This window comes from Montipora capricornis, chromosome 1 (assembly GCF_036669925.1).
Source record: "Montipora capricornis isolate CH-2021 chromosome 1, ASM3666992v2, whole genome shotgun sequence".
Taxonomy (NCBI): Eukaryota; Metazoa; Cnidaria; class Anthozoa; order Scleractinia; family Acroporidae; genus Montipora; species Montipora capricornis.
Window position 1 is genome coordinate 44,853,339 of NC_090883.1, and position 4,625 is coordinate 44,857,963.

Genomic DNA, 4,625 nt, shown 5'->3' on the forward strand with positions numbered 1-4,625 from the left:
CGACGAAACCTTCACCAAATATGGACGCCAGCACAAATGACACAACTCCGCCAACAACAAGCAGCAGCACAGCACCGACTTAAAAATTCCACACAGCAAGTCTTCACCTCTAATGTTCCCTTACCGCCAAGGTTGGAACTTCGAGGAAATCTGGCCAGAAATTTGGAAAAACTGGCTGCAAACGTGGAAAGCGTACGAGACAATAACAGGCTTGCACCTGAAACCGCAAGATTACCGTGTCGCCACCTTTATCACTTGTATTGGGTCTGAGGCTATAGAGATCCACGGTGGGTTACCCTTTGCGTCCGAAGTAGAGAAAGGTAGCATTGACAAAGTTTTAGAGCTGTGGAACAATTATTGCGTAGGTAAACTAACACTATTTACGAGCGCTACAAGTTTAATAACAGATCACAAGAGCCTGGCGAGACAATCGACGCCTATGCAACTGCAGTCTGCACATTGGCAGACACGTGTTCGTTCGGTACTTTAAAAGAAGAAATGATCAGAGACAGGCTAGTATGTGGAATTTCTGATAATGCCCTTCGTAAAAGGCTACTTCAAGAATCGCAGGTAACACTGTAGAAATGCATGGATTATTGCCGAGCAGCCGAAGCGGCAAATAGCCAGCTAAAAGAGATGTCTAGCCATGGCCCAGACACCGTAAATTATCTGAATAAATCAAAGAAAGGAAAGCCTCAGTCGAAGCCACAGTTTCGAGCACAGCCAAACCTCGGAAGAAACGCTGGCTTGCCAGGAAATAAGCAAATGATCATGAGAGATTGCAAATATTGTGGATGGAGACACGAGCGTAAGAAAGAAGAGTGTCCTGCATTCGGAAAGACCTGCAATACGTGTGGGAGAAAAGACCACTTTAGCAATGTCTGCACGCAAAAAATACAGCCTTGTAACAAAGCCCCTTCCCGCAGCAACCTGCAGCAGAGCAAGCTGAGAGTGCATGAGGTACACGAAGATGCACCAACTTCATCCGAGGATGAACTTTGGGCCCTCTCATTTGCCGGTGAAGTTTATAGTGTTTCTCACAGCAAGAAGCGAATCAGTGCAGTCATGGAAATTGGAAAGAAGACAGTGGAGGTGCAGATAGACACAGGAGCATCTTGTAATGTCCTGCCCCGCAGTTGCCTCCCAGACGACACAGAAATTCAGACTACAAAAAGAGAACTTATCACTTACTCTAAGTCTAAATTGAGAGTGTTAGGAACAGTAAGAGTCCACATTCGAAACCCATGCAACAATACAGAGTATGTAGCAAAGTTTGTCGTAGTTGAGGATGGTTTCGCACCTCTACTGGAAGCTGAGACAGCACAGAAAATGAACCTCCTGGTAGTCCAGCACCAGAACATCCTGCAGCCTGACCACCAAACACCTGAGATTATCGACGACAGCATTAATAGTCTGACCGAAGAGCAAGTTCTAGCAGAGTATGCTGAACTGTTTAAAGGCCATGGCAAGATTGAGGGAAAACTACAATTAGAAGTTGACGAGGCAGTCCCGCCAGTAGTAATGCCACCCCGTCATGTTCCAGTTGCAGTAAAAGGCAAACTAAGAGAGGAACTTGACCGCCTTGAAAGCTTGGGAATACTTGAGAAAGAGGACGAGCCGACACCATGGGTATCGAGCATGGTTGCAACGCAGAAGCCTAGCGGGAAGGTTATAGTGTGCATTGACCCACAGCGCCTAAACCAAGCACTGAAGCAGAGACCTTATCCCTTGCCAGTTATTGATGACATCCTGCCAGAGTTGTCTAAGGCGAGAGTGTTCACCAAAGCTGACCTTAAGGATGGGTTCCTCCAGATTCAATTGGATGACGCTTCGAGTAAGCTGACGACTTTCCCGACACCATGGGGAAGGTATCGATGGCTACGCATGCCGAAATGGATAAGCCGAGCCCCGGAATGTTTCCAGCAGAAGCTTGACCAATGCCTTGAGGGTCTCAAGGGGGTGTACAAAATCGCAGATGACCTCCTTATTATCGGTCAAGGTGACACTGACGAAGAGGCTGACCAGGATCACGACCTGAACTTGAAGAACCTCTTGGACAGGTGCAGAACAAAGGGTATCAAGCTGAATAAGGACAAGTTTCAATTCAAATGCAGCGAAGTGTCGTTCATTGACCATGTCATGACAAAGGACGGACTCAAACCTGATCCCCGAAAAATTGAAGCAATTGTCAAAATGGTGCACCCAGATGATGTGCCAGCCGTGCAGAGATTCATAAAGTACCTGTCAAAGTTCCTGCAAGACCTTTCGGAAATGTGTGAACCACTACGTCCCTTGACACATAAAGATGCCGAGTGGATTTCGGGCCATGAACAGGAAGACGCCTTTGCAGGAAGACGCCTTTGAGATAATTAAAGAAGCTGTTATCAAAGCACCAGTGCTGAAGTATTTCAGTGAGAGCGACCCAACCGAATGCCAAGGAGATGCATCCCAGGGTGGACTTGGATTGGTGGTGATGCAGTACGGTCAACCAGTCACATTTGCTAGTAGAGCGCTCACTCCGGCTGAAAGAAGATACTCGCAGATCCAGAAAGAATTGTTGGCACACGTTTTTGGTATGGAACATAACCACAACTATGTCTACGGCCGCAAAGTCATTTTATGGACTGACCACAAACCATTGGTCTCAATCTCGAAGAAACCTTCCGTATCAGCACCTAAGAGATTACAGCGCTTGCTACTCCGTCTGCAGCAGTATGACTACGAGATCCGCTACAAGCCCGGCAAAGATATGCTGCTAGCGGACACTCTTTCTAGAGCTTACCTCACAAAGTACGAGCGGTCAGCAACCGAAGTAGAAGTGGAACACATCCGTGCCACACACTTTCTTCCAGTGCCAGAACACCAACTCAAAGAATTGCAGAAGGAGACAGCCTGTGATCAAACCCTTCAAACGCTCAAGAAAGCGATTGTGGACGGGTTCCCTGATACAAAGCAGGAACTCCCAGCAGCCATCCATCCCTGCTTCCAACTCCGTGACGAGCTTTCGGTACATGATGGAATCATATTCAAGGGACTGCGATGTGTCATACCTGAGACATTAACACCAAGGATCAAGGCAAAGCTGCGCGAGTCGCATATCGGCGTGCAAGGTTGCTTAAGAAGAGCGCGAGAAACACTGTACTGGCCCGGTATGAATGAAGAAATCACTGACTTCATTCAGAAGTGTGACACCTGCATGGCTTATATGAGCAATCAACCCAAAGAACCACTAATCTGCCATGAAGTTCCTTCTAGACCGTGGGAGAAAATAGGAACTGATATTTTTACAGTTGATGACAAGAGTTACCTGTGCACGGTAGACTACTATTCAGGTTATTTTGAGGTGGACCAACTGTATAGCAAGACAGGAACTGTTATCATTAACAAGTTGAAGAAGCACTTTGCCGCGCATGGGATCCCAAACCAGTTGCACAGTGATAATGGACCACCGTACAATTCTGCAGAATTCAGCAATTTTGTTAAATCGTCTGGAACTGAACACATAACCAGCTCACCCGGATACCCACAGCGCAATGGACGGGTGGAAAATGCCGTGAAAACTGCCAGTACTCTGATCAAGAAAGCCAAAGAGTCCGATTCAGAATTCTTCTTCTCCTTGCTAAGCTGGAGAAACACTCCCACTGAAGGAATGAATTCTTCACCAGCGCAACGAATGTTCGGTAGGCGCACCCGAACTCTGCTGCCAACAGCTGAAGTACTGCTGAAACCACAGTCCACAGATACAGGGGCAACAAGAGATCAAATACTGAAGAGGAAAGCAAAGCAAACCTATCATTATAACCAACATGCGAAAGAGCTTCCAATCCTCCTGGAAGGAGAGACAGTACGAGTTGCACCCCAACCTGGCAATAGGTCACAGAAATGGTTCAAGGTAGTGGTACAGGACCAAACAGATGTGAGATGCTACAATGTGAGAACCGAAGATGGTAGAATGTTCCGCAGGAATCGCAGTCACCTTCGCAGCAGCAAGGAGCCATTCTATCCCTTCGAACGCAATGAACCAGAAATCAGCCGCAAAGAGTTACTTCAGCGAACTTTCCGGACTCCTGTGCAACAGAGTTTGATCTACAAGAGCCTAGCCCTGAAACTGTACAACCTGATCAGTCACGAAAACCGGAAGTTGTAGTGTCTGACAAGCCCCAGCCAGGCCAGCACAGGATCACACGCACTGGACGTGTTTCAAAGCCACCAAGCTATTTAAAGGACTGCACTTGAAAGTTAAGGTGTATCAGTGGAAAGAACTGTTGTTGAAACCAACTGGACTTTGAAAGAAAGAAACTTTATTTGAGAGCCATGTTCTAGTCAATCGTATAGTTTTTGTTATTACTGGCCATATTTTCATTTAGTGCCAACTTGTTAGTTAGTTTGTGAACGTGTTGTTTGTTTGTTGTTTAGTGCCAACTTCATAGTTCAACATAGTTCAATTTACAACTTGTGTAGAGTTTAGTTTCAGTTCTTTTCTTTTTTTTCTTTTACGAAAGGAAAGGTGTAGTGGTCTCCCTGTGCTATTGTACTTAGGTCACGTGACTAGCAAAACCACGGACTTGAGAGCGGGTTGTTGAAATAAACCTTGTAAGAGCTTGATTGAAGTGGTTCATCAGTTT